At 41.1% G+C, this 23,315-nt stretch overlaps 1 protein-coding gene across 1 annotated transcript in view; it reads left to right on the forward strand.

Moving 5' to 3' along the window:
* SSBP3 (single stranded DNA binding protein 3) overlaps positions 1-23,315 on the forward strand; it is a 687,989-nt gene that overhangs the window by 436,139 nt on the left and 228,535 nt on the right. The gene's annotated exons all lie outside the window — the stretch shown is intronic.

Here is a 23,315-nt window from a genome sequence, read left to right on the forward strand (position 1 = left end):
TATTGGGCCAGGGTTGGGGTGTACATCTCTCACTATCTATTAGTTTATTGGGGTGGATAGTGGAGTTTTTGAGGTTATGAAGTAGTAGATTTTGTACTTTTTTGCAGTGGAGTGTGGGGTTTTGTTTTGGGTGTAAGTTAGTAATGTGTGTGTTTTCAGCTGGATCTTTGCGGAAGAGAGGTAGCCAGATTAGGGAGGTTGTATCTGTGGATAGAGGATAAGTAGAATTTTCTGGAAGACTTTGGCTGTAGGTAGGGTTTGATTCATAAGTAGTTAATTGACGTAGGATAGTTAAAAGTTCCTCCTAGGGGACGTAGATGTATTATACGCATAATGGGAGGAGTGAAATAGTTGTATAGAACAGTATAGAAAGGAAATGGGAGGAGGAAAACTATAATAAATATTGGGATGCACCTACTGGGTAGGGGGTTAGTAAGAGAAGGCTAGGGAAAATATTGCTTTCTGATTTATAATTAATTGGTTATCTATTAGGTTTTAATTGTTACGCTGTATCGGCTGGTATGGGTAGTGAATTGTCAGGTGATTTGTTTTGGCCTCGCCTTGGCAGCATTCCCTTCTGTAAGGAATACTGCAACAGTAAAGAGAGAGGCATCTACTGTTATGGTAAGATTTTGCACAACTGTACTTTATTCATCTATTGAAGTCCATCTTTTTAATCTCTTCTCTCTGTTTGTTGTGGAGCATTCTTTAGCTGCAAACACTGTGGTTAGGCAATTTCTACAAGCCAAATATAAGACATTGGCTCTGGATTGGAATCTAAATTTTGTTATTGAGAGACTGTTGTCTTGGTTTGAACCAGTCAGTTCATTTTACTTGCAACACTTTTCTTGGTAGATTGTTTCACAACAAATTTTCCAAGGAGGATTGCTGAAATACAGGCTTTAATGTGTACAGCCTTCCATAAGGAAAGGCCACTTAAGAATAAAGTTTTCTTGTATGCTTAAGATAGTTTGTGGATTTAGCTTGAATTTATCTTTTCAGCTTCAAGCAGAAGAATGGGGGGGGGGGTTATTTTGAACTGTGTGATATACACAGGCCTGAATTTAAAAGCCCATCCAGTTATCTGAGTTATTGTAGAATATATGTAGGGTACTGCTTTGCTTTAATATATAGGGGTAATTTATTCCATAGGTGAGGAATATTCTGGGATAAGAGTCTGTTGAGCCAGTGTGTCCTCCTAATGTGTTGATCAGATATCACAGTGGTAAGAGCTAGTAGAGGGACCTCTAAGACCATAAGTGTAGCAACAGCTTTTGGTTCTTCCCTGCCTAGTAACCCTCTCTCTCCCTCCCTGTCAAGAGCATGCAATGTTTTCAGATGTTTGGAATGTGTGTATCATCATACATGACAAGAACTGGAGGACTGCTGATCCATTTTCTTGTGCTGTATGTCTGTTGTCATATTTACTACAGAAACTGATGAATTAGGAAGAATCCCTACATTTCCTCCCTGGAAAAGACAGACTGGTACCTCCCTTCCTTTACATTTTGGTTAAATTGCTATAGCCAGAAATTTTGCAAAATTTTGGCTCCAGTAGTTGCTTATTGTAGGAGCAAAGGCATTCTTGTATAACCTTACCTAGACAACTGCTCATCCAAGAGAAATTCCAGAAGGAGCTGCAGAAGACCATGAATATTGCACCCTAGAGTGTCCCACGGGCTTGCCTTTTTTTCATGAATATGCCAAATCCAGTCTGTCAATAGCTAGGTTAGTTATATTTTTAGGAGCTTACCCATATACCGCAGAATCAACACTTCCCCAGGAGAAGGTGAAATCACTGGTCACCTATTTTTGAGACATGTCGATTAGGGCAAAGGATCACAGCACTGTAATTCCTAAGGATTTTACACTGCTTGGCTTCTACCATTTTAATGGTACAGTTGGCAAGATGCCACTTGAAGTTGCAGTGGTCCTTACTGTTCTGTGTGAACTGGAAGCTGGAATTGCTAAACCTTCATATGCCAAAAGAAGGGGGGGGGGGTCCTTCAAACAGCTTTCTTCAAGCCAGACGTTAACTATGGCTACCTAAGATACAGCCTGGGGTCCACATGAAGGTTTGTGAGGTACAGGACATGTGGAGCCCCAAGGGGAAAAGTAGTACATAAACCTGAAATAAATGATGACAGTCATCCTTGGCAGTCAGGGCTTTTCAGGCCATTCTGGAGGGTAGGTGTAGTGAATGTAGTCAGAAATAACGCTACTGTGATGTGATTCATAAATAGGAAGATACCCACTCCTACCTACTCTGCAGGTTAACAGTGCAAGCTTTAGAGGAAGCACTTGAAACAAGTTACTGAGGGTTACTTACACCGTAGCCAAGGAGGATTTCCTAGAAAATCAACTAAGCAGGACCTCAGCAGATCCCCACAACTCGATGCTAGACAGAACAGGTGGTGGGGCACCAAAGGTGCACCTCTTTGCTTCTTTGAACAGACCGATGAAGAAGTTCTGCTCCAGAACACCACATAGATAGGCTTTAGGCATTGAATGCCACCTTCTTGGGTTAAGCAGGTCTGTTACTTGTAGATATTCCCTTCCATATCCTTGCTTCCCAAGGTAGTTCAGAAGGTAATGGGGGAGAGGCCAGATATGATGCTAATAGCACTGTTCTGTTAAAATTAAAAGAAAGACCTGTACTTCTGCCTCAGCATGTGAACTTTCTGGCACAGGTCAGGGGGTCCTTGGTGTACCCAAGCCTGTCGGTGCTTATATTCATTGCATGGACAATATAGATTTGCTAACCCTTGAGCACTTTTACTCAAAGGATATGCTTAACGTCTTGAGGGAGGCTGAGAGGTCATGTACCAGGAAGCTCTGCTTAACTTCGTTCTGTAGTACTCATCTGACTTTGCATATAATTCTGAGTGCATTTATTGGCAGTAGCCTGCCTGCGGACTCCCCTTCAGTTTGTAGGCTTGTCGGTTATGCAGCTCCTGAAGGGCATTGTCCCCCTCAGGTCCTTTACAAAGATGATGGTTCCAGCTTGGGACTTGATTTTGTCCTAGAAATATTTAACCTTCCACCCTTCAAGCTAGTGGCTGCTGTGTCCTTAAACTTTGTTCTCCTGGAAGTCTGATTTCCTTGTTTCCATTATTTCAAGTATGAATTTAGAGGTCCAAGTACTGATTTGCAGAGAGACATTTTTAGACTTCAACAAAGGCTGGTGCTTCTTACATATTAACCCCCCCCCCTTTCCTAGTGACAGAAGTGCCTTTAAATCAAGGTATTCAGTTCTCTGTTTTTCCTGTTCTTCAGGAAAAAAATGAGAGAGGATTCTACACTCATTGGACATTCAGCAACCCACTTGGGCAAAAGCAAAAATAAAATTAGAAGAAAGGCAGACTTCTGTGTCTTGTTTGCAACCGAGTAATAGGGTTTACCATTGTTAAAACAAAACCGTGTCCAAGTGTATTGCTTATTTTATTGCATATTGTTACAAGACTAACAGCATAAAATTACAGTAAAATGACACTCTGGAATGAGTACAGCAGTTAGTGGTGCTTTCCTGAAGGGAGTATGTGAAGCAGAATTTGGTCCTTATTGCACCTAAAACCTTTTGAAATGGCAACCGCAGCCACTACTGCAATTCTGAAAGCAGTACAAATCAACTGTTGAAACATGCCCATCAGCTTTAGAACCCCTCGAGCAAAAAAGCCTTCCCTTCTAGAAGATATCTGAAATAATGATTCCCACAGGCAGGAAGAAGAGTAGTAGTTAAAGTAGCAAAGTAGTAGCAGTGTTTAGTCTGGGCCACTCTTGAATGCAAAAAAAATTAAAACATAAGATCTGGTGTTGTCAGTCTTTGTTCATTCTTGACTAATGGGATTCTGTTCCGATCCTCGGAACCAGCTCTGCCATTCTACAGCTTGCACCAGCTAAAAAAACTCTCAAGCTAAGACTGCCCACAATCCCCTTCTCTCCATACCTCAGATCTTGTTTGCCGCTCTGTCAGCAAAACGCATCAGCTGTTGCTCTCAGCTAAGTCTTTAAAATTATTTTTTCTTATTAAGCTATTTCCTTGTATTTCGCTTTCTATAGATATATATTTCTATATTATACCTTGTTATTTTTCAGTTGTGTGTGTTCAGATACTCTACCCCTTACCTCTGGTAGTCTCCATTACCATTGTTGGTAAGCCCTTTCCTGACCTTCTTGACATTTGTGGTAATTCTTAGTACCATCGTTGGTACTTTCCTTCCCTCTTGTACCTTTTGGTATTTCTCCACTACCGTAGTTGGTAGACCTTCCTTCTATCCTTTGTGTGCGTGTGTGTTGGTGTGTTTAGCTTGTTTCCTTTGTACGTTAATTATTAAAATGGCAGAAAAGCGTAAAGGCACTTCTGGATTTAAACAGTGCCAAGACTGTGAAAGAAAGATATCCAGTTCTGATGGGCATCTTTCATGTGTTTATTGTCTAGAAGCTACACATCTCAATCAAAATTGTGACAGCTGCCAGGCCTTCAGTAACCGGGCCTTGATCAAGTGTCGGAATAAGCTCATTTTGAAGGGCTTGTTAAAAAAAAAAAAAAAAAAAAATACCTTTAGTGAAGCTTTGTCCAAGTCTGATCCCAAATCAGACCCTGCCAAAAAGAGCCACTCAGTACCTGCGTTCCCCCCATGGCACTAGTGGCATAAAAACATAAGGCTACTGTTGGACTACCTCCACGGAACCAAAAGCAAAGTTACCAAAACTTCAACTTAAAGAATCCTTGGCACCGACTACTGCCACTACAGTGCCATCAGCACCCGCATTGGCACCGCCTTCTTTAGTTCCCCGCTTGTTGCCGACTTCTCCAAAAGCACCTCAACAGGCTCTGCCCACCCCTTGGTGCAGGGACCAGACCAAATTTTTTTTTCCCAGGAAGAGGCATTAACCTTCCGTAGATCCTTTTGTGGGTCAGTTGCCCAGTCCCTTTCTGGTATGACCTGAGTCCCAATCAGGATTGTCCATTCGATCCTCCAGGAGTCTCTCTGAAGTAGACGTTGAGATTGGTGGATCAGCTGTTGATGGCCAGGGGTATTCCAGCCCCTTCTCAGGCCCCTCTCCCTCCTGGAGTTGGGATGTCTTCTCCATGGACTCCTCCTTTGTCTCCTCCTCTGACTTCCACCGGAGCCTCTGAGACCAGCACTTTGATATCCCCAGTACCAGCTGTCCCGGTGCTGTTGGGCATCACTACCTCAGCACTGGATGTTACTCTTGACTTCTTCAATTCCATCCTCGGAAACAACAGATTCTTGGGCCTGAGACTCTACTGCCAGTTCTGAGGGTCTCTGATCAGCTCCTGTTTTACATACGGAGCGGACCTTGGCTCTCAAGACCTTGTCAGTTGCAGGTCCTTCCCTGGCTCCTGCTTTAGAGGGCCTACTCTCGGGGCAGGGTGTGACCCCAATTCCAAGGTAGTCTTTCTCAGTTCTGGGCCCCCACTCCTCAGGGGGAGGGGGGGTCCTGCTTTCCAGGTTATGGAGAGGGCTTTAGCCTCTACAGGCTCTCAGATGGTTCCTTCTGCACTGGAGTGTCACATTACCATATCTTCTGGTCCAGAGCTGACACCGATTTCCACAACAGGACATCGAGCACAGACTCTTTGTTACCCCTGCACAGGGGCCCCTCCTCTTAGGAGTCTTCCTCAGAGATCCCTGCTGAGGAGCCACCCAACCCCCCCCCCAATAAGAAGACGTGCAAAAGGAGACACCTAGATTCCCTGGAAGAATCTGTCACCAAGGACACAGATTTCGATGAAGGGGAAGGTTCCCCTGGTCTCCCCTTCAAGATGTCTCATTTGAAGACATCCTAGAGATCCTCAGAGGGGTAATTGAAAGCCTCAAGACCTGACCTCAGAGGAATTTGTATACTTGCAAGCGTTTGTTGCTTGACGATCTACTTCCTGGGTGACCCCACCCACTCACCATCTTAAGCTGATCACACATCGGGCTTGGAATGCCCCTGACTCCATAGAGCCTATTCCCTGGAGACCAGACAAAATTTTATCACCTCCTGAAGACCACCAACATTGAGCCAAAGGTTTGCAAGTAGATGTCTTAGTGGTGGCAGCTGCCACCAAGAACACTCGCCACTGAGAGTTCTACTGTCCACCCTCCTAACCGGGAGTCTTGGATGATGGACAGATGTGGAAAGCAAGTCATCTCTTCATCGACCTTTGCACTCAGGTCCTTGAACTTCATGGCACATTTTACTAGTCTTCAGAGAGATCTGATTAAGGAGTTATCAGATACTCTCGTGGGAGCAGTGTCTGACAAGGTGCAGGACAAGGTCACCTCTCAGCTAGCCATGCTGGAGTCTATATCAAACTCTTCCTTGCAGTTCATTGCACATGCAGCCGAAGGCACAACCAGAGCAGCTGTTTCCGTGATTACCATAAGGCTGGATGTGCTTGTGTGAATTCGTGGAGCCATTCAAGTCTTCCTTCGTCAGTGCTCGTTTTGATCATCTTTGTTCGGCCCCAAGGTGAAGCACACACTAGCCAGGTGTGAGAAGGATGGAAAGACCCTGTCTGCTGTGGGCATTCATTTTTCTACTCCTCTGCGATCCTGCTCCAGGAATTAGAGGAGTGGAAAGATGTGGTTCAAAAAGTCCCAGGGGCCTTTCCAATGCACACATGGCAGTGGCTCCCCTTAGGGCGGGGGGGGAGCTGAGATGGAAGACTCCACCCGTGAGGCAGAGGTGGCCTGTGATACCAGGGTTCCAGAGACTTTCTCTGGACAGCCCTACCAGTACTGCTGAAAGGAGACCCAATTGCTTACCTCTGGAATCAGTTGAGGGAAGACTCACTGCACTCGATGGCCTGGCGACAACCTCCGACACTTGGGTGCAGAGAATCATTACCAGAGGCTGTCACATACCCTTCACCCTTTTCCCAAGATCACTGAGGAAAAATCCCCGATGTCCCACCCAGTCAGAGGGATCAAGCAGCCATAGAAGTTCAAAAGCTGCTAGAAAGAGAGCGTCATCCAAGAAGTCCCATCAGACCAGATAAAATCCGGATTTTATTCCAGTTTCTTTTTAGTGCCAAAGAAGATGGGAGACTGGAGGACGATATTGGACCATAGCCTTCTGAACAAGTTTGTTCAGCAGACGAAATTCCGGATGGTCATGGTTCAGTTTCTTCTCCCCTTTCTAGGAGAAAACAATTGGATATGTTGTATAAACCTTCAAGATGCATATTACCACATAAGGCTGGACAAACGTTCAAGAAGGTATCTCCTCTTTTGGCTAGGGACCAGTCATTATCAGTTCAGAGCGCTGCTGTCTGGCATTACCACAGCCCCCCCAGTGTTCAGATGCATGGCAGCAGTCGCAGCTCACTCACGTGAGACTACATGGACTCTGGGTATTTCCTTAGCTACACAACTGGCTCCTCACTGCCCCTACCAGGCATCTTCTGCTGCAAGCCACAGACTTAATCATACACTTGTTCAGTGCCCTGGGCATAACAGTCAACAAAAAGAAGTCACAGCTGTCTCCCACTCAGGACCTAGAATTCTTAGGAGCCCACCTCAACGCAGTTTCGTGTATCCCTTCTCTACCCTTTCCCAGGCTTCAAAAGATAAGGTCTCAAGTACAGCTTATTTTAATGAAAAACAAAGTGCCTGCTCTATTTGTCCTTCCCAGCTGTAGGATTTGTGGCAGTGGCCATCACCCTGGCTCCTTTGGCGAGATTTCACATGAGGATACTTCACTGGCTTTTAGCCTCCCATTGGTCCATCCCATCTCATCTGATGACTCACCTGATCTTAGTAACAGGACATTGCAAAAAGGATCTATCCTGGTGGATGTAGTCCGAAGAAATCCTAATGGGCTTGGCCCTTTGTTTCCCCCACAACCCAAGGCCATAGTGACCATGAACACCTCCCAGATAGGGTGGGGGCATTATCTGGGAAGAAGTATCCAAGGCACTTGGTCTCCACAAGAGACCAACTTGCACATCAATGTCCTGGAGATGAGAGCAGTGCTCCTAGCGTTGCAAGGCTTGCAATCTGCTCTTCCTCTGAGAACAGTAGCGATCCAGTTAGACAGCATGTCAGTGGTTTGGTACATTAACAAACAGGGTGGAACCAAATCCTACCCCCTTTGCCGGGAAGCTCTGAATGTGGCAGTGGGCGATATCTTCCATCTGCTTTCTAGTGGTGATGCATATCCTGGGGAGTTCCAATGTGATAGCAGACAAGCTGAGCAGACACATTCTACTGCCACACAAGTGGTCTCTCAATCCCAAAGTGGAAAGGAAATCTTTCGCCGATGGAGCCAGCCTTGCTGTGATCTCTTCGCCTCCCCAACAGCAACAGCTACTTTGCCCTAATCCCCTCTCAGTGGGGGTCTCTGAACGATGCTGTCCTTCTCGATTGGCCCTCTGGTCTTCTTTATGCTTTTCCCCCATTTCCTCTCATACCCCTCTTCTTAAAGAAAGCCCAAAGGTTGTGAAGCAAAGTGATTTTCATTGCCCCCTTCTGACCCAGGCGTATTTGGTTCCTCTTTCTTTGGCCTCGCTTCTTTCACCATATGTGGATTCTGGACCCAGTCCCAGACCTGCTGTTTCACCCACAGGGATTGGTGCATCCCAGTCTACGCTCTCAAGGTCACAGCTTGGTTCCTCCAATTCTGTTAGTCACCAGGTAGAATAATATAACTTCCCCCATTCAAAAAATTCTTCTGGCTTCCCATAGACCTTTCACCAGGAGACTCTATTCCAGTAAATGGAAAAGATTTTCAATTTGGGCTTCTGAAAACAACTTAAATCCCTTTTCGGCACCTGTTGAAAATGTTTTGCAATTTTTAGCCACCTTTTCTGATCAAGGGACTTCTGCTTCCACCATTAGAGTTCAGTTAGCAGCTATTTCTAATTTTCACAACGGATAACGTTTAGGACTACCAATCTTTAATGTCCCATCGCCTATGCAAGGTCTTTCTAAAAGGTGCCTTGCATTTAAAACCTCCATTCAAAGATCCCTTAGCTCCGTGGGATCTAACTTTGGTTTTGCCATCTTTAGTACTACCTCCCTTTGAACCAGGCGACCACTTGCCATCTTAAATTCCTTTCCTGGAAGACGCTTTTTCTAGTAGCCATCACTTCTGCCAGAAGAGTTTCTGAGATCCCGACATTATGTGCAAAACCCCCGTATATCATTTTTCATAAAGATAGGGTGTCCTTGAGAACTTAGCCCTTCCTTTCTTCCTAAGGTGGTCTCTGAATCCAATAGTAATCAAGCTATTGAGTTACCAGTTTTCTTCCCCAAATTTTCTAACAAAGGTGAGTATTACTTACACTTACTTGGGCATACATAGGCAACTACGCTTTTACCTGAACAGGAGTAGAGAGTCCAGGAAGTCAGATCACTTGTCCATTTCCTTTTCTGATCCAGTGGTGGGACAAGCTGTATCAAAAGTGACCTTATCCAAATGGCTGAGATTGTGTTCTCTGCATTTATGCACATAACCAAAAGTTACCTGCGCCTGTTAAAGCGCATTCAACCAGATCAGTTGCTGCATCCGCAGTTTTTCTTTCAAAAGTTTCTATGGACGAAATTTGTACTGCTTCAACTTGGGTGACACCTCATACCTTTATCATGCATTACAAATTGGATATGGTCTCCGGGGGAAGAGCATCCTTTGGCTGTGTGGTTCTCAGGAATATCCTTCCATAAGGCCACCCAGGGTCTGAAGTAGCTGGGGGACTGTGTCCCATTCATCAAGAATGAAGATTGACAACATCAGATAAAGAAGTTATGTACTCACCATAATGTTCCATTTGTGTTGTCAATCTTCGTTCATTCTTGACATCCCACCGTCTTTCCTGCTGCTGTAGATTTCCTGGAGGATTCAACCCTTGTTCTGGGTTTCCATAGGGTTGTTTCCATGGACATTGCTTTGCTTATAATTCCTATGTATATTCTTGCTATAATCTGCAAACTCAATCTGAGGTAATGGAGAAAGGGATTGTGGGTAGAGTCTTAGCTCCAGAGTTTTTTTGGCTGGTGTGATCTGTATAATGGCCAATCCAGTTCCAAGGATTGGAACAGAGTCCCATCTGTCAAGAATGAATGAAGATCGACAATACAGATGGAATGTTATGGTGAGTTCATAACTTTTTATTGTAGCTTAAAATTTAGTAAGTAAACTATGGGCCGCATTAAATTGCTAGTCTCTAAAAATGGGGTAATAAAGGGTAAGTTTAGAATCTGATTGCATTTTGTCTGCTAACCAAGTTGGGTATATAGCCACCATTATGTAGTTGCATTTCAGGGTTATTAGTGGAACAGAAATGCTGGTTCAGATTATTGCTTTCCTCCTCAGAATCATTTCCCACTTCTTCCTTTTGGGCAACATATGGGGAGATGGACAAAAGTAGGGCATCCACAGTAAAGTGAGTCATCCTTTCCAGCCTTAAGCTGCACTCAGGAAGGGGTCATTCAACTTATATTTGTGTTCACTAACTGTCTTATTAGATGCGCTTACACCAAGAGCCAGTTCAAAGCAAGATGTGACGATAAGAGGTAGTCTGAGCCTGCAAATGTGACTTTTGTGGCCCACCACATTGACACTGGATTTAGAATGAATGATGCTTTTAATGGGTGTGCATGGAAGATTTGCCTGTTTGACAGTTTATCACCAGTGGTTAGTATGAAGGAACACTAGGGACACACACAAAAAAGGTTAAGTATAGGCCTTGAGGGCTGACTTTTATTTACCAATGTACTGGGAATTCCTGACATCAGAGGCAAAGGAGTGGTCCCTAAAGGAAGATAAAAGAAAGAGCTAACAAAAACCATAGCATGTCTATCTTGTTGGATTTGAGGCAGGGATGTTTGTAAAAGCCAATCCTGAACATTTGTTTTATTGTTGAAAGAACTACAGTAGGCAGGAAATGGTATGTTTAAAAAAAAAAAAAAAAAAAGTCCTAAGTCTGCTTAAACAAGTCCCATGTCTGCAGTGTTCCTTATGGTTGTACTTTACTCACTTTTACAATGGGCATTTGAGTCTACTAGCTACTCCTTTGTCTTTAATTTCATACGGTATTACAGTTTCAGCTTCTAAATGATGATAGTATACTTTTGGTTCCCTATCCACGGTGGTGCAGCGGTAGTGTTGTTGCCTCACAGCAAGAGGTTCTCCCGTTCGATTCTCAGCTAGTGCACGGGGAGTGCCTTCTGTGTGGCATCTGCATGTCCTCCCCACAGGTCGAGTGACGTTCCGAAAGACATGCGTGAATGCGCGTGCCTTCGTTGAAGGTTGGGCGTCGAGCTGGCAACTCGGCACCGTGAAAATCTACTGCCAATCATTAGCAGACTGGAGTTCCGCTGTGGCGACCCCTAACTGGGAAAAGCCTAAAGACAACAACAACATACATTTGGTTCCCTAGTATTTTTTCCTCCCCATCATTTGTAAGGGCCTGTGAATAGTTACAATTGTGCGAGCTTCAGCTTGTATGTCATATTATGTCTTACACTTGGTTGAACGTGTTGTACTTGTGGTAGTGTGAGTGCTTTATTTTAGACAGTATTCTCTCCTGCCTGTGTGCCTTCTGCTCTTCCCTGTTCTTAGTTCTTCACTGCTATACAGCCATGCTCTGCTTCAGCCTTAATAGCATTGTCTTTTGGCAACATATTTTTCTCTACTGGCCTTTATTGCCATTGGCTAAAAATAACCTGCAAGGGAGGGCTAGCGCTTCTTTGTACATAATCTGAAGGCAGACTCCTCCCTTTAATTTTCCCCAAGTATTTTGGGTTTCTCATACCGTGACAAGAATGGAGTCCATTCCTAAGTCAGGGTATGGCTAGAGTTCATGAAATTAATATTTCAGTCCTTGTTAGCCAGGAGTACTCTCTTCAGCACCCGCAATTTCCCAGAATTCCTTCCTGTTGTAATTCATACAGGATTACATGTATTGGTAGCATATCTAAGTATGACTGTAAATTCATTTTTATTAGATCTCTTGCTCCTGCTACTATTGGAACTGTCTGGTTATCTAATATCAAATAATATTGTAACTAGTCACATTTTTTTCTGCAAATTGTTTAAAACCTTGTTTGTAACAACTCACATACTTGTCTGCCAATTGTTAATACTCTGTATAATTGAATTGCTTGAGGAGCATTTTTTCTCTCCAGGTCTCTGCTTGTAAGATCCTATAGCTGATTGTTAGTACTATGTTACTAAAATTTAATAAATTGTTTTCTAGTGCTGAGGAGCTTTTCTCCCCGGGTGTCTGCTAAAAATGAGCCAAAAGCTCAGCCAGACTAACCCGGTTAACAAATGTAAAATAAAATAAATAAAAAGTAAATCTATCCTTCACATTGTTCTTGTTCCTGCCTGCGAATCTGGTATTTTATATCTGTGTTGGTCTGTACACAAGACTGTAATCTCTGGGTGCAGCAGTTTGTCATTAATGCTACTGTATCTTTTCTAATGGATTACTACTTCTGTTTTTCTCTCCTGTTTTTTTCAACTGTTGGTAATGGGTGATCCCATGTGAAGTAAACTTCTAAATTCTCTGTAATGCTTTGCAGTTCATATTTCCTATGCTTTTCAGCTACATCTATATTGCAGTGTTTACACACACTCCAGTACAGCAGTCTTGCCACATTATATAGTGTCTTTCAGTTTACAGACCCTCTGCCATGATTGCGTCACATGCAGCAACAAGATGTGCAACTGTTTTCAGTTCTTTTTATTCTGTTTTTACAGAACTCGCATTTGTCAGTTTCCCCCCACCTTTTCACTGGACTTAAACCAGTGTATACATAGTCCACTATCCTGGGCCACCATTTTTTGGCTTTGTTTCACTTCTCCTTCAACCATTCCTGTGTCAAGTCTTGATCAACATAAGGTTGCTTCAGGAGATCTCTGTATGTGCCACTATTTGTTTTTTTTTTTTTTTGTTTGTTTGTTTTTTTTGTTTTGTTTTTTAGTTTTCTGTCCTTCTCATCTGATCCTCTTCCTTGTACTTCTTTTGTTTTTTGAAACATTCAGTTGCTGTCCAGTTTTTATGTACTTCTAATTTACTTTTGATACATACCAAAATTCTTCTGCCAGATTAAAGATGTCATTTTAGACAACTTCTCAGTTTTAAAGCTTTTACTGTGTTTGGATCTGATGATATCAGCAAGGTACATTTGCAATCCTACAGTTGCAGATCCATATGTGTAATCAGTTTTGTCCTTCAGAGCAAGGAATATATAATCTTGTTATTAATTGATCTTTATTTGATAAGCATGAAGCATGCTTCTTGTTTTTCTTTCCAGTTGATCCAGTACTTTTTGGGAGTAGTCTATCACTCCAAAACTATGTTAGGACAGGAAGAGAATTTATAATGTGCCTTTGCTTCCCTAGACGTCAGGTCAGTTGTCAGTATTAGTTATAGTTTTCTGAAATATTCCTTACTGAGCTTTATTCTCATTTGTTCATGTTTTATTGCCAATCCATCTGTTTCCAAATATTTACACAGTCCCTCCTCAGATGTCATCCTTATATATTCTAAGAAAGTTTTAATCATTTATAGTTGTGTTTTCAACACCTGTTCTGATAAACTATACAATTTTAAGTCATCCATAAAAAAGTTGATGAGAAATCATAAACATTGTTGGTTTCTAGGAGACAAATTTGTAACCTTAGCCTAATATGTTAACAACTTAATGGGTTAAGAGCAAGACAAACAGCAGCTGTGGCAAAGAATCACACAGGAATATCCCCCCCTTTTGAATTTTTATCCCTGGGATAATTGCCCTTTGTCATGCCTCAGCTGCAGAGTGGCTTGTCACTAATTTATGATCGCTGTAATGTAATTGATCAATGTAGGCATGTCTTGTACATTTATAAACATTCCTTTATCCATGAATGTGTGAGACTGGCAGGTGTTATTTTTTGTAATTTAGCCTTGCCGTGCTTAAAAATTCTTCCACTTTTCACAGCTGTCTATTATGGCTTTATTTAGTAACAAATGATCCTTTGTTCCATGTGACTTTCTTTTGTTTACCCCTTTGTTCTGTTACCATAATCATTTCTTTTTTCCAAATGATTACAAACGCTGTCTGCATCAGTTCAAGTATGTAGTTTGTATATCGTCGGAAGGCAAGTTATTAGTCTGTAGTACTTAGGATGGCTTGCAGGTTCAGTCTTGAGGAGTATCATTTTTCCTGTCATTAAGCAGGTTAAGATCTGTGCTGAATGCGCGTATAAGTAAGTCTTACTCAGAGCTAAATCTTTGTGTAAAGATGTTAATGCTTTTAGCCAGACATTGGGTACTGCACCTGGGCCTGGGGGGTTGCATTTAGAAGCTTTTCTTAATTTTGTCTCAGTTTCTGTGGCTGTTACTTCATCCCATTTCATATTCTCTGTATTACATCTTACAGTTTCTTTTAATTCTTCTCTCCATTCGGCATCATAATGTTCAACTGTTTCTTCATAAGTAGTACTTCAGAATGTGGGCATTTCTTCTTTTTGGAGGCATTTTTCTTTTCAATTTCCTTTGTTTTCTCAGTTCTGTATAAAATCTTTTTGGGTCATCAATAGATTGCTTTTGTATTTTTACTTTTTATTTTTCTAGATGCCTTCCATTTTGTTCTACTTATGATGATATTTTTAGTTTACTTGTTCGTCTATTTTGATTATTGCTCATTGCTTTTACCACATCTATTTTTGATCTTTTCCCTTTTCTGTATTCTTGTAAGAGTGATACTTGTCTCATTTGCTTTGTAGTTTTCTGTAGTCAGTGCATCCATAATGGCATTTTACTTGTTCCCTTTTCATTGGTTCATAGGTTAGTAAAACTAGGCTAACTGCTCATGTGGGCCATTTTTAAGCCTAGCCAGTTAACCAGTCAGAAAATCAAACCTTTGTTACTATACATTTTTGTGGTGACACTTTATGCATTATTACTTTAGCTGCACAGTCTGTGTGCTTTCGGCTTTTCTCGGTTAGGGGTCGCCACAGCGGAGCTCCGGTCCGCTAATGATTGGCAGTTGATTTTTATGTACCAAGTTGCCAGCTCTGCCGCACAACCTTCAACGAACAGTAATATATTATATTTCTGCTTTGCCATGTGAATTTCTCTTAGTATTCCTAATTACTGTGTTCATCTGTTTACCAGAATTCTAAACTTTTAGGTCTTTATTACTTTATTGTTAATCAATTTCTGTCATCTGTTTTAATATGTCTATCCATCTTTATTAAATCAGGCAGGTTTTCCCTTAAATCATTTTCTACTGAATTGAGAACATCATCTTCTATAAAAAGTTCCAGAACATTTTGGTGTAACATATCCTGGTCAGATGCACTCTGCTTCATCTACTGCTCCTTCATGTGGGGAACCCATCGGCCCGTCACTGCTCAGTATTATCTGTGTCAGAGTTGTCACTGTTCCTGCTCCTTCCCTTGCTGTGTAACGCCAGTTGGACTTTCATACTGGTCTCCTGCAGAAAGCTGCAGAGCATTACCATGTGGCAAATCTTCAGATACTTCCTGCTCCACCTGCTGTTCCTCAACCTGAGGACCTATTATTCCATCATGCTGTGATATTGCCTGTGATAATCCATAACTTCAGTTTCAATTTGTTTAACTTCTACCTTACTAAAACTCTTTGTTCCCCCTTAGTTTTCTTATTTTTTTTATTGTGAAGTTCTCCTTATCCAGGTACCTTTGCCTTTATTTTGCTACAAATATCTTTGAAACTGCTTTTTTGTATTGATTAGTTTGTCATTTTCCTTTACATAAATATTGCATCATACCAGATCATGTGTTTCCCCCCGTGTACATGTTTCTTTTTTATACCTTTCAAAAATCTGTGGGTTTGCTCTTTATATTTTCATACTTCCTCTGTGGCTTCTTTATCCATGTGGTCCTAAGTTTCGTCTATACAATGTTTTTTGTGAATCTGTTGTATGTATACACATTCTGTGTAAAGCTTTGACTGTTGTTCTTGGGTAAGTATTCTTCTAACTTCTCAATCTTTCTGAATAGTCTTTATCTAGAAATTATGGGCTTCCTGTGTAAGAGTTGTTTGTCTTTCAGCTATTTCCCGTTAAGGGATCGCCACAGCAGAACTCCGGTCCACTAATGATTGACAGTAGATTTTTTTACGAAACGCCGAGGTGCCAGCTCAACGCCCAACCTTCAACAAAGGCACGCCCATTTACGCACGCATGTCTTTCGAATGCTACCCAATCGTGGGGAGGACATGCAGACTCCACACAGAAGGCACTCAAAAGCCAACTGAGAATCGAATGGGAGAACCTCTTGCTGTGAGGTAACAACGCTACCGCCGTACCACCGCGGCAGTTCATTCTTCTTTATTCTCAGTAGTCCACTTTGTCATTTTTTATGCTTTTTTGGGCGTGTCAGTTTTTTTGTGGACTGCTGCTGCTTTCTACCAACGGGAGTCATCTTTCCCTGTCCTGAGGATTTTACACTGCCTTATTTCCAGTCCTGGCACCAGTGTGTGGACAAGGATTGGGCATTTTTTTTCCTAGAATCTGTGCACTCAGCCCAGCTGATTTTATTTTTTAACCTACCTTTCTGCTTGATATATAAAATGCAGTCTGTATATCAGTATCATCTTGGAGAGATTTTATAAAAATCAGGATCCACCACATGAAGGTACTCACTAAGAGAAGAGGATGACTTCAGTTCCTGCAATACTACTCTTCTTTTCTTGCTGGTTTAATTTCTCCATTCTGACCCCAGTTTCATCTCTCCATTTGGACCCCCTTGTTGACTTCAGTGATGAGTAGTTTGTCATGCTCGGAAGCCTCTTTTGGAGATCCAGCAAAGTAAGCAAAAGGAAATTAAATAACTAGGGGAAGCATGCATTTCAGAGTTAGAAACATGGAGTGCAAAAGGTCTGACGTACGAACACACTTAGAAATGTGGGCTTGTATATATTAGCTACGTTTGGGCTCCACTTTGCTCTTCTACCCTACCCCAATTTCCACCCACCCCATATCAATTACATATATACATGTAGTTACAACACCCCTTTTTCCCCTCCAACCTATCAGAGCTAGGCTTCCAGTACCTCCTACACATGTATGGATATCTACCCCATATAGGTAGCATACAATTGCCTGAGAGTCCAATAACCTCTCCCTCCTATTAGCTATCCACCTACATGTCATCTCAGTTTTGGTTAGCACTAAATTACTCATTATGTCACAAAGTAAAACCCTAAGCATCCTCTTATTCATATCCACATCCATTCTTCTTTTACTTACCTACTTAACTTCTCCTCCCTCCATTAACTCTCCCCACACTGTTTCTGCCACATTATCCTCACAACCCCATACCAATAGCAAAAGCTTCTGCAACATCACACCATCTCTCTTCAACTTACAAACCCATCTCCTAACTAAATCTAAGTATCCCACCATCAACTCATATTCACTTATACTGTGCTTAATAAGCCCCACTTTCCAACCTTCCACCACTCCAAACAAACATCTTACACCCAAGTTCTCACCCTAAATGGAGACATTCACCCCAACCCTGGTCCACCCAACTCCACAAGACGTACTGAAAACTCCATTTCCCAAAACCTACTCATAACAGCTAATGTCAGTAGTATTTGTAACAAAGTCACATAATTCCAAGCCTGACGTTCTCTTTACACCCCAGATATTGTTGCAATTACTGAAATATGGTTGAAATCATATATATCTAATGCTGAAATAATCCCCCAGGGTACAGCATACTTAGACATGACCACTTACACAAAAAAGGTGGCAGCATTGCACTAATCTACCATAACTCCTTAACCATAACACAATTTTCCAAACCTGTTCCAGCCTTCAGTAACATAGAGCTGTTACCAGCAACACTGCATATCAACAAAATAAAACAAATTTGTATTGTAGTACTATACATTCCCCCAGGTCAAAACATACCTATTTTAGAAGACTTTCTCTCCTGGGCAACCTAAAATATCTCAAACGAAACAATTATTTTGGGCGACACTAATATAAATTGGCAATCCCTTACATCCAAATACCCCTTTAACAGCATAAACCTTTTACCCAACTCATCACAGATCCCACACACATAGTAAAAAAACAAAACTACTCCACCCTTGTTTGGATTCTCATCTCACCCCCCATAAATACACTCGCACAGGAACCCTCCCAAGCACCTCTAGTGACCACTTACCTGCCTTCACTCACAGAACCCAAACAGTAATAACAAAAGCCATCTGTACAAAACTTCTAGAAATCGTACCCATTTCAGTCAAAAGGTATTTATAGACATATTAAATGCCCAAAACTGGTACCCAACTATAAAACACTCCCATTAGATGAATCAGTAGAGTACTTCAATAACATCTTTCTTAATGCACTCAACAGTCTCACCCTATGCGAACAAAACTAATTAAGCATAACCATGTTCCTTGGCTATCAAAACACGCTAAGCAGACTCTCATCGCTAAGGACAAAGCATGGAATGAGTGATGTAAAAATAGAATCCCACAAAATGAACTAAAATACAAACAACTTCGTAACATTGCACAAATGCTAGTCATTACTGACAAAAGGAGCTACTTCTCCACTCAACTAGACTCCAAAACTCCAATCCACAAAAGTTCTAGAAATCTGTTTCCTCACTCTTTAACCCTGGAAACTAACAAAATCCCACACCACCCCTGAGAAAGACCCATTAGAAATTGCCCATGCCTTTTAACATCCACTTCATTGAAACCATTCAAACACTTGTCAGTGACTCCTCAGCACATGCTAACTCTACCCCAAATAAATCAGATAGCAACACAAATCCTCCCTCCCCTAAGTCAAACATAACCCCCCCCTTTAAACAATACCTCCAGTAGTAGCCCACTCACTTGTACCTTTACTATACAACCTGTACCCACCTCACTAGTGCATAAACTATTAAATAAACTAAAGCCAGGCTTCCCTTCTGCAGATAGATTCCCAACAGAATATTTAAAGGTTGCTTCAAGTGCGATAGCATACCCTGTTAGCATACTCCTCAATCGATCCATCTCCATATCATACATTCCACTACTTTGGAAAAAATCCATTATAACTCCCCTACATACAGGTGGTAACACTAATGATCTCTCTAATTACCGGCCCATCTCCATACTCTTCCAGGATTTTAGACAGAGGACAAAGTGTATACACACACAACTGTTAAAATAACTCACCAACAATAACTTGCTTGCCCCCACCAAGCATGGCTTTTGCCCTGCACACAGCACTACCACTGCCTTACTTTCATTCACCAACACTGTTAACAAAGCCATAAATGATGGTCTAATAACCTCTGTTATCCTATTGGATCTATCTAAGGCTTTTGATACAGTATCACGCCCTAAACTGCTACTACAACTACAGTCCTTAAACTGCTCTCTACATTCACTGGCCTGGTTCTCCAACTATCTTTCTAACAGGCAACAATCTGGCAGTTGGCAGAACAAGCAATCTAAATACTTCCTGAATAAAACAGGAGTTCCCCAGGGGTCCATTCTTGGACCACTGTTTAACATTTTCATCGATAACCTCCACAAAGCTTCCTGTCTTAGTACACTAATCCAATGTGCAGACGATTCTATGATAATCTCCTCTGGCAACAACCTGACAGACGTTCAATGTCTAGCACAAAAAGCATTCACTTCTATTGAATCGTGGCTAAATGATGCACAACTTCTCCACCCAAAAAAATCCAAACTCCTAATATTCTCATTCAAACCCTTAAATCAGGACTTTAATATTGTCTCACAAAATAATACCAAAGTAGAACAAGTAAAGTCATCAAAACTACTAGGCATCACAACAGATGACAAACTATCCTTCGATAGTCACATTCATAATGTAATCAAAAAAACCCACTTCAAACTTTGTAAACTATATAGGCATAAACATTTCATGAGCACACCCACTAAGTTAAAACTGGCCAACTCTCTTCTCCTCCCTACCCTTCTTTATGGTAGCCCTATTTTTACCAATATACATACAACTCTTAAAACTAAATTACAGTCCTGCTACTATAAAATAGCAAAGTTTGCCTGCAATATGCCAACCCAAACACATCATTGCCTTGCATTACAAAATATTAACTGGCTTGACTTCTCCCCCTATCTACAATACACCCAATTAACTCTTACCCACAAACTACTATATAACCCCAACTTTTGCCCCTCTCTTCAGACCATCCTACATACATACACCCCTGCGTGAAATCTTAGGTCCTCAGGCAAACAGCTCCTAAGTATATCAAAGCCCAACAAACGTGCTTGACAAAGCCTTTACTCCTTCATTGTCGCCAAAGCATGGAATTCCCTGCCTTCATCTATTACTCGCATAGACACCTTAAAAGCTTTCAAAACTGCACTAAAATCCCATTACCTCAACAATCAAACATGCTCCTGTAACAACTCACATAAACCTCCTTAAATAGATCACGGTCTCCAATACTACTCTACATCAAATGTCTTTTAACTCGCATACCTTGGCTTTTTGTCCATATTTCTTTTTTTCCATTTGCTTTTCTGTACACCTCTAGATCCTGTGTTTCTGCACACCACCTATTTCTGCTTTTGCAGCAGCTTTATAGAAAAATAGTGTCTGAAGATGTGAAACGAGTTTACATATGCCTGTATATGATTATAGCTTCCAAACTGTAAATACCTTAAACCTCTGTAAATATTTAATATGTATGATGTTTACTTGAATTGAGGACTGATGTGAAATTGTAATTGCAAATGTTCCTTATGCTCTGTATATAACTGTTTACATTATGTCATTTGGTACTTGCGTATTATCGCAACCAGATTTTCACATGAAAACCGTTTGCTTCCCACTTATTGAATCAGTTTGTGAATGTTGTAAAAAAGTAATATAATGTGTTCTCTTTAGCACTTTAGTTTGTTTGGTGCATTGTTATCAATACAAATTGAAAGATGTCATGTCTTTATGTATGCACTTTACTGCCAGCATCTCACTTATTGCAAGTTGCATATTGCACTGCGAACTGCAATTGCTGACAATTTACCACCACACAGAAAGACCAAACCAGCGAATGAGCACTCCACAACGTTACAGCACTAGGAAAATCAATAATCAGTGTGAAGTACAATACGTATTTATCAGAACATGCCACCACCATCCCTAAACAAAACAAAACCAGTACTGAAAACTTCTTCTGTGAAAAACGCCCCCAGAATCAGCTGTCCACATAATCTGGTCTCCCTTTTGAAAACCATTACTTATTACAACTCTCTCATTGAAAGGGCTATTTTCAAAGATGTTTACAAATTGTGAGAAAAACTGTTTACCAAGTGCGTGATTCCTGTGCCTGTGTTTTCCTTCTCACGATTCCTTCCACACACTGAAAAAAAAATCCTTTTGTCAATAAGAGATCAGCCATGAAAATTTCAGCGTGCATTTGTAATGCACCCATAACAGGAAGAGAAATTTTTCAATTTTTTTTCTTCCTGAAGGTAATCCAGAGTTATTCTTCATCAATAAAGACTTACAATGACACCTTACTGTGTTTTCTGCACTCGTTTTGATTCCATGATATGATTTTCGCAACCATAAAAATCTGGTTGCGATAATACGCAAGTACCTGTAATTTTTTTGTAACCTTTCTTGGAGCTTTTCTCCCCTGAAAATGGGTTTCTGACCCAGTGGACTTTCCAGGTTACCAAATGTCAATAAATAAATAAATAGAAGAGAGAGGGGAATGTGATTTGGGGTAAACTGGATTGTTTGACAGCAGTTGAGATATGTAGATTTGAAGTGGAAGTGCAAAAAATGGAGAGGTCACTTGGATAACAAATGAAAAAGGGAGTAATTCACATTACAGTTGAGAAAGTGCTACGTATAGACTGTTAAGACTTGGGATGCAAGTTATCAGATGAGGTTGAGATGCTTGGAGCAAAAAAAAAATGGGGCCAAAGGTATAGGAAGACCAGCTGCAGTGGGAGGTTGCTGTAACATTTGGATAGACTTTGCAGATCTGTGGGTTATTTTCTATCAGTTCTTTCATATGTTTGTATTTTAATGGTAGTACAGTATTATACAGATTCATGTCATTTTGCAGGTGTCTCTTATTTTGAAAAGAGCATATGTTTGTATCGTAATGAAAATTACGTAGTAGTCTGTTTTAGTCACATAGATGTATACTTTATTTGCATTGTTTGCTTGGTTAGTGGACTCATCCAAGGACCGTCTTTCCTTTTTCAGCAACAACCCAGGCCATAGTAGCGTATCCAAAAGAAAAAAATATACAGAAGTGCAAAATCTTAATCTGAAACAATTGCTTGTGTTCTGCTTTATAAAAATAAAAAGCTCATTGAAACTTTTAAAATCCGTTCTTGGAGCTTTCCATTTGCACTGATCAGTATGAGTACATGTTACATGCTCATACTGTGGCACTTGTTTGCTAGTTTATTGCAGCAGACCCTTGTGTGACTAGTTACAGAGCATGCCACCACCTGAGCCTCATAAAAGTTCCATCACATTGATCTCTGCACTGGTAGAGTGGTGAGCTTCTAGAATGCATTTTTCACGGGTACTTTCAGTTTTTATAAATGTAGAACGTTGCTAGAGTCTATGAGAGTAGTTACAACCACGTGTGGTAGCTGTGGACATCAGATTCACATGTGATGGCATCCCTTTGAATATTTTTTTCCCTTGTTCCTTGCTACTTTCTGATGGCATCTGTATGGTTGCCTTTCTTTGAGGTCTGTGTACTGGCTAATGCCTTTACATAGCATGTGCTGGTATTGTAACTTAGGTAATTGGAGGCAGTAAGAGTGTAAGTGTGCCCATGGTGCCATCTGAACTTGTTCCATAACATGCTGTGTACCATCAGCTAATGGTTCTTCGATTGCTTGCTGATGTGTGAATGCTGTTCTGAAAGTGGCATATCAACTGCACCCACTCTGCTTTCACTTTTTTTTTTTTTTTACAATTTATGTGTATGGTTTAAATAGAAGTGGGCAGATTTTTATCCTTGTTTCAGAAATACCTGTGAGTTATGTGCAAGTATTTTGGCAAAAGGAGAATATTATTTCCTTTTGCATTTCCCCTTAAAAATATTTTTTGATTTTGGTGGATTTTTTTCTTTAGAGAAATGTAAAAGGTGCTGATTAGACTTTTTTGTGCTGAATAATCACATAGGGTGTGATGAGAAAAGCAAGCCTGCTTGCTTTGAGCTGTCTGCTTAATTTAAAGGAATAGATTGTGGTTGGCAGTAAATGTATTGATAAATATATATATATATATATATATATATGATGTTTTGTTTACAGATCCCATATTCCTCTTCATCTC

The sequence above is a fragment of the Protopterus annectens genome, chromosome 10.part0 (genome assembly GCF_019279795.1).
Source record: "Protopterus annectens isolate FY-2018-M chromosome 10.part0, PAN1.0, whole genome shotgun sequence".
Classification (NCBI taxonomy): Eukaryota; Metazoa; Chordata; order Ceratodontiformes; family Protopteridae; genus Protopterus; species Protopterus annectens.